Source organism: Aptenodytes forsteri, unplaced genomic scaffold, assembly GCF_000699145.1.
Source record: "Aptenodytes forsteri isolate BGI_AS27 unplaced genomic scaffold, ASM69914v1 Scaffold176, whole genome shotgun sequence".
Taxonomy (NCBI): domain Eukaryota; kingdom Metazoa; phylum Chordata; class Aves; order Sphenisciformes; family Spheniscidae; genus Aptenodytes; species Aptenodytes forsteri.
In genome coordinates this window covers 566,921-578,687 of record NW_008794853.1, presented here as the reverse complement: position 1 = coordinate 578,687, position 11,767 = coordinate 566,921, and the positions used below count along the sequence as shown (strand labels likewise).

Here is an 11,767-nt window from a genome sequence, read left to right as displayed (position 1 = left end):
ATGTTTCAAGTCTCCACACTGTCTACAGCTAGTACTGGAACTGCAAAAGTGCAAGGGCATGTGTTACGTGTCTGTAGGATAAATATTTTGAATTTTCTTCATTGCTCCAATACAAGTAAATAGCATAATAAATGGTCAGTGATCTCTTGGCTTCTCTCATTAAAAAAAAAGAAAAAAGAAGAAAGTCTGTCTTTTTTTTAATAACTAGTATACTCGGTTTCATTGGAGTATTTGCAGGGGATATTATAATGCATTTAGTCTGTGGTAGTATTTTAATCACCAACAGGAATTAGCTTCAGAATATCTGAGTTTGATATCTTATGAAGCATGAATCTTAAATTTAACTCAGCAACAATACAGGAATTGAGTATGTTCTTTATACATCTGTTAGGAAACATCTACCTTTCAAACTATGTATAATTTCATGCATGCCTACGTACTTCCCTTTTTCTTTTTCATTTACACTGTATTATCACTCTTCCAGATTCCCTCCGATCCCCTTAAAAAGCCTGGAAAAGCAAGTCTGGCTTGAATACACTCAGCAAGGATACCTGAATTCTGACCATTTGTTCTGACATAATATCCAATATTACCAACACTAGCTAATGTAAGTACTCTTTTCTCTTTACATGTTCCCACTTCAGTCCATTCCAAACAGCATATTGAAAGTCCTCTCCGTTCTGAGCGTGATGCTCTGGAACCAGGTGCAGAAGATGAAATGATGGCTGAATCTGTTTTTGCTCTCTGTTTATGTTAGTGTATAAAGCAATGTTTATCAACAAGATGTCAAATAGGATTCCAGCTGCTCAGTTCATAATAGTTCTTCATCTGGAGGAGGTTCCTTCCCTTTAAAGTGGCTACAGCTAGTGCACATTATATTATGAGTGGCAATAATTTCTGCAAAACTAGCTGTGAATGCCTATTGTAAGCACTGGCTTATGTCTGTGCTTGTACAGCATAAAGGTAGTTATATTGGTAAAATCTGCCATAGGTGGAGTTACACCAGTCAAACTCTGTTTGCTTGGTTTAGCAGGCAATAGTTTCCTATAGTCAGCAAAAGCTACGTTAATATATAAATTTCTAAATCAATATAACGGGGTCCACATGCAGGGTCCATGCTTGAAAAAAGGGGTTTCTTTGGCTGGTAGAGTTTATACTGGAAGGAAATAAAGTGAATTTTTTGTTGCTGGGCATTTTGCCAATACAATATTGCAAAATGCACTCTTAATTGATATTGCTCTACCTGCTGAGCTTTTAGACGAGGCCTGAGACTCTGAGGTCTAGTCTGAGTAGTTTGAAATTCCAGATTAAGTGGGTATGAATGTGTTTCTCTTGAGTGAGGAACTACTTATATTAAATTACAAAAAACAGTTTTTATTTTTCAAAACCGCATGAAAAACTGCAGGAGACTGAAATTAAATCACAGCATTGTTCATATTCTGTATTCTCACCTGCAGCTTAAATCTATGTTTTTATCTTACTTTCTTTGCTTTGTGTTTACTTTGTGTTTACTTTGTGTTTTGTTCTTTGCTTGTTTGTCTACAAGCATAGAATCACAGGAAAATTCAGCTTGGAAGGGACTTCAGGAGCTCCCTAGTCCAACCTCCTGCTCAATGCAGGATCAAACCTTGTTGCTCAGGGCTTTACTCAGGTTTCAAAAACTTCCAGGGATGAAGACTGCACAGCATCTTGGAGCAACCTGTTCCACTGCTGCACTGTCCTCATGGGGAAAAAGGTTTCCCTTCTTCTCCAGTCTGAACTTCTCATTTCAACTTTTATGCTTATTGTCTCTCCTGCCACCGTGCATTGCTATGGGGAGCCTGGCTCTGTCTTCTCAGTGACCTGCTTGTAGCAAGGGGAAGGCTACTCTGAGGTGCCCCCAAAGCCTTCCCTTCTCCAGGCTGAAGCAGCCCCATCCCTCAGGCTCCCCTTGTACGGCTGATGCTCCAGCTCCTGAGCATCCTGGCAGCCCTCCACTGGGTTCACTCCAGTTTGGCAATGTGTCTCTTGTGGGGAGGGGGGAAAAACTGGATGCAGTATGCAAGATGTCATCTCGTGACTGCCAAGTGAAGGGGGATAATCACTTCTCTTGATCTCCTGGCTGTGCTCCTGTTCACACAGCCCAGGATGCTGTTGGCCTTCACTGCTGCTGGGGCACACGTCAGCTTGCTGTCTACCAAGTTCATGAGGTCCTTCTCAGCAGGACTGCTCCCCATGCAGTCAGTCCTCAGCTTGTATCACTGCAGGGGCTTCTTTCTTCACAGGGCAGGATTTTGCATTTGTCCTGGAAGAATTTCACATGGTTCCCATCAGCCCATTCCTCCAGCCTGTCTAGGTCCCACTGGAAGACAGCCCTGTCCTTGAGCGTATTGACTGGTCCCTCCAGTTTGCTGTTATCTGCAAACTTGATGAGAGTGCACATTACCTCCTCCAGGTCATTGATACAGATGTTAAACAGGACAGGTACAAGCATTGATCCTGTGGTACTCCACTTGCACTGGCCTCCAGGCACAGGGACTATGAATCCATATTTTTTCAGTAATATAACATCTTTCTCCAATTAATCTCCACTGATCTTATTTAGATGGTAACGAAAAAATGGAGGATGTGAAAGGAACATGTTAGTCTTTTAGAAATAAGATAGAGAATTGTTCAGATGAATGTGTGTTTCCCCCTTTATGTCATGACTTTAGAAAACTTAAGGAAATAAAAAAAAGTCCACTGGTGCTGTGTGGAAATTAAGTGATAAACTCTATAGGGAGTAAATCAATCTTTTAAGCACATATTGTGTGTTCCATTAAAATTTCTGTTCATAGGATAGGAGCAAGTCAAAATTCTGTGCAGTGGGTAGGTTAATGCCTCCTCTTTCCTCACTTTACCTTCTTAATGTTCTCTATTCATCTAAGACATAAGAATAGCTGAAAGAAGAGAAGCACTCTTTTAATCTAAATTTCCATCATAAATTGAATTGCAGAAAAAAGTACCATTTAGGTTATTTTGTTATGGCACGATTGCTTGCCATGAAAAGAAACCACACTAATAAAATGCATATTCCAACCATGATCAGAGTTGTACCAAGAGCTGGGAATGCACAGTGCTTGCTGTATGCAAAAATAAAAACAATATTTAATAGCAGCTCTGCTCTCAGCCTCTGAATATGTGGAAAATTTTAGGTTGTGGGTTGTCTGGGTTACTTCCTTTAAAGCTGCAGAGCAAAGCTCCCCTGAATACTTTACATGAAAGCAGAATAATTACCTAACCAATAAATATCTGTGGAAACAGAGAATTTTCTTTAATGAACTAATCTCCAAGGAATCAATATGAACATGCATGCAGGAGAGGAAGGCACAGGCAAAGTGAGAAAGGAAAATGAAGGAACACCCTGCCACAGCCTGCAGTCACTTGCTCTCTTGTTTCTAAGGCATCCATCATGTCTTTATCTACAGCTAATATAAAATGAAAACCTATCAGCCTATGTAATTAATAAATTGAATTTCTGGTTCTCTGGGAAAAGAAAAGTGACAATGGAGGTATTTTGCTTGCTTTGTTTCTGAAGAAGGGAGATGGAGGAGAGTAGAAGTGAAGGGTTTGCTTCAGCCAGTATATTCAGTGCCCCTTTTTTTAAGGCAAGGAATTTCAAACCTAGTGTCCTGGCCTGCTTCCAGCACTACACAGGCTGTCCTGCATCCTACAGGTACATTAGCCAGAAGAACTACTGCAAATGAACAATGAAAAACATAAATCAGTTTAAAGATAAATAATGTGCAAATGTTGCCCTGTGGATCTTAAGTAAATCCCATCCTTGGTCTTTTCAGTGCTTATTGAAGATTGTGACCAGGCACATACTGCAAAACTGGAATCCAGAGCCTGAGACCACTTCCTGCACCTGTGTGTCCACATTGTCCTCCATTTCCTTCTACCAGTAGCACAAGTTTATCTGTCCACTGAAGCTTCTGCCTAAAATGCGAGTGTCTAAAGTGTCTCAAAGGTTTAAGCACATTAAACAAGGCTTTCTTGGATAGCTTTCCTGCACTTAGATTCCTAAATTCCAGTATGTTAGATGCCTAACTGGTTCACTTTTCAAAGTATTTTACATTTTATTGCTCAGAGCATGCACTCGTTGTCTATCCACATTTTATGAGCATTTTTCTGCAACTTTTGCTGCATGTTTCCCCTCTCCACCCCAAGTTCTCATCTGTCAGATTTAGGTGGAAAGGAGATCACAGAAGCTAGAGCAGAGACTGTGTTTGATTATTTGGGTATGCCAATTCACTTTAAGCTAACACACTAGTGTTACCATGCAAAAGACAACAAATTGACCAAGGTCACAGTGTATAAAGCAGTAGATTTAAATTTCTTGGGCTAGTTGAAGAATGAAAACAAAACCACAGAGTAACTTTGTTGTTTTTATAAGTCTGCTAGTTCCAGGAACAGTAGCATTCTTTAATTTACGATTCAGCTTCAAGTCTGTAATTGACAGGTCTTAAGTGTGTGTGACAGCAAGGGATTCAAGACATACAGGCTGATGGAATGCATGTTGTTCTTCTGTACATAACTGATACTCTTTCTATTGAGGATGACATTAACCTTTTTCTGAAGAGCTTGGGTTTTTTACATCAACTCACCATTTTGAGAAAAACACAACATCAGTAGAGGAAAATCTTGTCTTAATATTATTTTGTTAGCATATCATTCAAATGCTCTACAGAGGAGTGTCTTTCAAAGCAGGATATTGTTATATACATGGAAGTTCATCAGATGATGTGAGACAGCACTTTGACTCTCCCAAAGGATCATGTTCATTCATATGCTTCCCAACCCTATTCTGTATCATTCATCTAATCCGGTGTAAAAATCAGACCCACTAGTCTGTGGGTTGAAGATGTCCCTGCCCACGGCAGGGGGCTTGGACTAGATGACCTTTAGAGGTCCCTTCCAACCCAAACTATTCTATGATTCTATGATTCTATATGCCTTGGACTCCAGAGCTCCATCATGGAATGAGAGGCAAGCTGAATATAAAGCTGGGTTCCGGGAAAATAGGTGACTTTGCTCTAAACAGGAGCTGATGACTCCTTCTTTTCATAGCTGGAGACTCAGACTGAGCAGTAGCTCCCATACCAGAACAGACCACCTGCTCATCATGTACTTGACATTCTTGACGTGTCATCATTTTGACATGGTAACCACATTTGAATTACTGAGGAGCCAAATGCAGCTGAAACCTACAGGTTACCTACTCCTGATGTAGTTCATTCATGTATCCCAGAGAAGGATTAACTGTTCCTACATAATTCTTGGTATTTTCTTGACTAACTTTTCTAACAAGTCTCAGTGATGAAGACCCCTCTACCTACCAAAGCCACCTGTATCAGAAATTCACAAGTTTATTATTAGAATGTTTTTCTTAATGCCTAATCCTTATTCTTGCTACAATTTAAATTTCTGAATTCTTCTATCCATGGTAGAAATGGTGGTCAGATTATTCTCTTCTGTATTTGAAAATAATCGCCATCTATGCGTCAGTTTTTTCTCTTTCTTAGGCCAAATAATCTCTATTTTTAAAATCTTTCATCATAGATGACATTCTCTTTGCCTCTAATCACTTGCACTGTTTTCGGCTTTCTCCAGTTGGCCCATGTCTTTTCTGAAGTGTAGTGCCCCAAAGGGACCAAGTCCTCTACCCAAAGGTTCTAGTAGTACCAAGAAAAGGAAGGCTTGAGGGCTATACTGCTGTTTATAGATCACAGCATATTCCTTGTGTCTTGCAATAGATTGTTACTTTTGATACATCTTCAGTTTGTGACCTATTACCTCCAGGTAGTTCTCTGAAAAATTAATTCTTAAAAAGTAATTCCCTGGCCTGTCTTTTTTTTTTTTATTTGATTATTCCCACCTAAATGCAGTGTATCATCCCTGTTGCATTTCATCCATTTTTCATTCCACTACTGCAATTTCTCAGGATAATTCTGAATTTGAATTATGTCTTCCAACACACTTATGTTTGCACTTCTTTCCAGCTTTGTCTCATCTGCAAGTTTAATAAGACTGTTATCCAGATTGTTAATAAAAATGTTGAATAAAGTTCCCTATAAAACCCTAATTTTGTGGTATGACAGTATCAAAGTAAAGTAAATGAGTTTAAAAAGATATGCATTAACAAATTACTTTTTATGCTATTACTTTTTCTGCTATCTTTCAGGTGTTTGCAAATAGTTTGATTGATTCTAGACATTTTTTTCTGTGAGTTGAAATTAAATTGATTAGTTTATTATTTCTAGGCTCTTCTTCCTCTCCTCTCTCCCCTCTTCTTTTAAAAGGCAGCTGTTATTTTTGTCCTTTCCCAGTCATATCTCTTAGCCATCTTGCATGAATTCTCAAGTAATAGCTAATCTGACTAATTCACCTCATTCTTAAAATATCCCAGGCCATAGTCTATCTGGCCTGGCTGACTTGAGAACATTTCATAATGCTCTCCTGTCCTATTTCTTCCCTGTTTTAGATTGAGTTCTTAACCCTTTGTCATGAATCTTAATTATGCTAGTTGTGTGCCTGCAGCTGGCATGCAAAAAAGGTTTTAAATACTCTGACCTTCTTGAGATCATCAGTTATGTCATTGCCTTCCCCCCCCTCACTCCCCAAATAGACAGGAAAAACAATCAACATTTTCCTTGCTCTTCCTTATTATTAATGCACATTACCTTTTGAAGTGTTTCCTAGCTGTATGTTGATTTTGTGCCCTAGTTTTCTGATTGGTTTTATACATATATGCTGTTATTTTATATGTTTTAGAATTTGATCTGATTTCCACTTTCCAGGTGGAACTTTGTGATCTTGAGATCAATTAAAAGCTTCTGGCTTACCTAAACTCATCTCTCAGTACTTTTCCCTTCTGATAGGGGTAGCTTATGTTTTCTGCCACAACAACTTAATTACTTTTTCCTTTGACTTTGTTGTTGACTTAAGTTGGTGGGAGTTTGCCTGCTTGAAGTCCATGATTTTCTCCTTTTCCCCTATTTTCTTTCTTAGGATTGTGAACTCTATAATTTCATATTCACTGTCTGCAAGTTGCCTTTCATTGTCCTGTTCTCAAACAACTACACTTCAGTGGTTAGAACCACATCCAAAGAACCCCTCCTCTGTCTGTTTTTTCTACTGCACCAGAAATGGTGACCGATTCTTTTAAATTTAGAGCTTGCTAATTGATCTCTGTCCTGATGTTTTGCTTTCCTGACCGTTCTTTGGACAGTTAACCTCTCCCATGACTCTCTGGTCCTATGCATTGAATGATTTGTCATGTTACTCATAAAAAAGGCTTTCACACCAGATATTCTCTGTTCAGATGGTTTGGTCTAACGACAGTAGCAGTTGTGTCCTCCTCTTCTTTCACTGTCACCCGGAGGCTTTCAATGAGTCCAGCCTCCTCCCCTGTCTGGAGTTCAGGATCAGTGCAGAGCTATATCCTTTACTATTAGATAGTCCTATTATGTGAGTTATCATACTCATAAATCTATGTTTTGCCAACAGGGTCATTTTTCTGGTCATGGTATAGTTTCCTTACTCCTCTTGTAGACTTCTTGCATTCCCTCATACTTGTAACTTGGATTGTCGCAATCCTCTCCAATCCGCACATTTGTCTTTTTTAAATGAAATTTGTTCAGATATGCTTTATGCATTTGAAATGACCACATACATAGAGAGTGACACATCATATATAAAATTAAATCTAAGCATGTCAGTTTTTCCTGTTCTTTCTCTTTGAAGATTTTTTTTTTAAAGGATTTTTATAATATTGACCAAGTGAGCAGAAAGAACAGAAAGAGCAAACAGCCAAACAGGGAAAAGAGGTCTTTTATCAAACTTCTATGCCAGTCCCATGTTTCTCTTCTCTGTGGTGGTGGAGTTGAATTGTGCTTTTATTTGTCATTGTTGACTTGAGCCCAGTGCACTTTAGATATCAGCCCCAAAGTAGTTCGCAAATGCAACGTTTAAATGGCTTCACACAATGGCAGTGACATTTACCTAGTGTGTTTTTTTATTTTATTTTATTTTTAATCAGAACAGTTGTAGCCCTGAAGTGGAGCACCAGCAGATGTGTCCTTTCCAGTTCCCTCTGGCTGTACTTGATAACATTCCATCCATCCTGACACTTGTAAACAGATGCTTAGATAACCAGCCAGCCAAAACCTCTGACACAGGCCACATCTAGAAATAGCTTGTACAGAAATAATCCCATAAAATATTTGACACAGCCAAGAAGAGGGCCCTGTAATGTTAAGAGACTTGTGCTACTTGCATGCATGCTGTTTAGCAAGAACACCACTGACCTTCACGCCGGTGATCATGCTCATGACTTCACGTGCGCTATATTATACACTCACTACACAACATGTTTGCATGTACTTCCTCTAGTAAGAAACTGTCACAAAACTGCTGTTTCCCATTTTTGTAAATTCAACCTTTTACTTTTATAACTTTGAAGTAGTTTTCAGCTATTACGCCCAGGGCAGACGTAGCCCTGACATGACAAGGAGGCCAGCAGCTGCGTCCGAGTCTCCGTTGCACACCGAGAGTTACAGGTCTGTTTGCCTCTGCCTTCACTCCCAGATCAATCCATGCCTGGCCAAAGCCTCTGCACAGGAGAGCCACTGGGGTATTCCTGTTGGGTTCTTGAAGTTTAATTTAAAATATGAAACAAGGCATTAACTTTCCTGAGGGTAGGGAAATGTATGGGAAGTTTGTAATTCTGGAAACATATCATGTGAGAAAGTATAGCTTCTTTAGAATACTTTAGAATAGAAAGTCATATCACATATCATGTGAGAAAGTATAGCTTCTGTTGAACACAGACGCTGTTTCTGACGCCCTACAGAAGTGAAACATATCATGTGAGAAAGTATAGCTTCTGTTATTTGTGGAACACAGACGCTGTTTCTGACACCCTACAGAAGTGGAACCTCAATGCTGAGATTTCATAGCTGCCTAAAGGACTGCAACCTCCAAGCCCCATCCATTTATCTGCAGTGAAGAAATTCAGAGTAACGTACAGCTGGGTAGGATGGGCTGGGGCAGGCAGAACAAGGATTACAACAGTAAGATTACTGTCTTTTGGTATGTACATATTTCCGTGGTTCCAACAAAATATTGTCGTGGCTGTAAATCTACTCACATGTTGGGACTGACCCATATTTATTTTTTCCCTCAGATCTGCCAAGTTTAATGAAGTTTACAGAGACAGCAAAAACAGAAATGGAAGGAAAGTTTTGAGTAAATGCTGAAAAGTGAAACACAGACATCTCCAACCTATAGGGTCAGGTATATAGCCTACATACATCCTGACTGCTGGGTGACATTAGATATAGGTACACACCACTGACTCCCAACTGCTTGCTTACATGGGCAGAGAGGGGAGGATGATGTTCTTCAACACCTCGTTTAGTTTAGATGCAGGGGTCTAGTCCACTATTTCCAGCTATTGTGTCATATAAACATCTTGAACGCTTTCAAACTCCGGGGTTGAGTTTGGGGCATCAGAACTCAGCGTCTCTAATGGTTATGAGTATTTGTCTCATTTCAGCTTAAAATATATTCATGGATTGCAAAACCCCTTTTCTTTGTGTGTCAAAATTGTCCTTTACCTGAAATTACTGACCTCCTCCCCAGTGCTTTCCCTACGTATATTGATAGTTACTTTATTGCCTCTCAGCTTTCACTTTGCTTTTATCAAGCTGCTTTAGTCCACTCTCAGGGAGGAGGCTGCCACAATGGTTGATTCTAGTAAGAATGGAGATTCCCCGGATTGTGCTTTGTACTTCATTTTTCTAATAATCCTGCTGCTGAGCTGATCAAAAAGGAGAATTTCCAGTTTGATGGAAATACTTTTATTTTTTGCTCCTTTTTGTTTGCTTTGTTTTGATTTGGACCAAAAAAATCCCCAAACATTTTGAAATTTGCAGTGAACTGAATTTCTGAGAATGTCATTCAAAAACTTCCCACATGAATATCAGTTGTCATAGTTTTGCTGCCCAAGGTCCCAAGCCTGTGGCTTCAGCTGGAGGGGGGAAACTCAGGTGCTTTGCTCCCATATATTGGATCTGGCTGCCCTGGAGTCACAAAATCTGAAATCCCAGTCACAGAGCATCAGCCCTGGTGTGGTCTGTCTGCTGAACCTAGTGTGAGCAAAATGCCTGGTTTCTGGGAGGCTCCCAGGAATTCAACCCTGCCTTGGGTTCTGCTGAGGCTCCTCAGAGCCTACACAGTTCAGATCACACATTTCGGGGTTCAGTGAATTGTCTTTTTTGTCTCATTAATACTGCCTATCTCCATACAAAATCTTTTTTCTGATACATCTTTCTGACCATAGTCCCTCCTTTAGAGCAAGGTATAGTGCTGGATGGAGCTGGTACTTGCTGGGGGAAGAGAGGCCACTGCTACTGGGGAAGAAGAGAAGCCATGCCACGTGAGGAGCAGGACAGGCAGTACATTTGGAGGTCCTAAAAGGCGTACATGCATGTATGCACGCTGATTCCCTCAGCATTGCTGGCAAAGCCACATCCAGTCATCAGTTCTGCACTCCCTTTTTCATCTTGTACTAAATCCCATCTTCTCTGTTTTAATGAAAATATTTTCACCGTGTTGCTAAATAAAATGGGACCAGGCAATGAGGTCACCCACTGGGCCCTAAATCACCCACATCACTTAACACACTCCTTGGCATAATTTTGACCTGAGTCAACAAATCCTAAATAATGCCGAGGGGATAACACTTGCTGGGGACTCCTTCCAGTGGACAATATGAAGATGCCTAAACCACCGGGGCTGGCTCCCTGCTCTCACACAGTCCTCCAGCACTGTCCCAGCAGTGTCTGAATCCCCAGGTACGCAGCATGGTACACGTCAGGGGTATGCAACACATGCCCTCAGTTTCACGCTATGAAAACACTGGTCTGGCAGACCGAAACCTGAGCCTTCACACAATTTTAGCCACCGCACAGAAATAATCATTATGCTATACAAGTGCTGGATGGGGGCCCAGAGGAAACCCATGGCCAAAAGCTATGTAGTGTGGGCATTGCCCATCTGTGACTGGTTCTGTTTCATTTAGTAGTACAGATGTAGCCATGGTCATCTGCCTCCTTGGGCTGTCTCTAATTAATTTCCATAATTTAAAACTCAGTAGGGTGAAAACAAGGGGGTTTTTATTATACTCTATCCAAACATCTACCGGTTTTCTGTCTATGTAACCCAACCGAAAGCTTGCTTTGAGCCAATGCACTCAGCTTTTAAATGGAGCTTTGTGTAAAATTCTGAGAGTTTTCCTCCCAGCTGGTGATCTCCAACCACAAGCCCCCTGCTCCCCACCCAGACACAGCTTTTGGAGATCACAGTTCAGAAGTACACAGTTGGAATTAAAAATACTAGAGCAGCTGTCCTCATTGTCTCAATTGCCCCTTTCAGCTGCTGCATCCTACATCAAGCCTCACTTTCTGGAGTCTGTTCCATGTAAAAGGAAAACATTAACACTTACTTATATTAATATTCTTTCCAAACCTTTGCCAGCATTCTCAGATCCCACCTCTTTCCTTCCCCATTTTCAGCTGCACAACTCAGCTTCGGTTCAGCTTAATATTTTCTGGGAGGCTGAGACTCCTTATTATCATTCCCAGCCCACTCTTGTAATTGAACTATACATTTCAAAGATTTGCTGGAGAAGGAGTCTCTTATCTGGTCACTGATCTGATTATTTGTCTCTGCACCCATGATTGCA

The 11,767-nt window shown here is 40.4% G+C and overlaps 1 long non-coding RNA gene across 1 annotated transcript; it reads left to right on the top strand.

Annotated features, from left to right (window-relative positions):
• The first annotated feature begins 489 nt into the window (after nt 1-489).
• LOC103895036 lies at nt 490-9,594 on the top strand. Its single transcript, XR_657346.2, has 3 exons — nt 490-607; nt 8,926-9,111; nt 9,206-9,594. It is a non-coding gene; the product is annotated as an uncharacterized LOC103895036 (long non-coding RNA).
• The last annotated feature ends 2,173 nt before the right edge of the window (nt 9,595-11,767 follow it).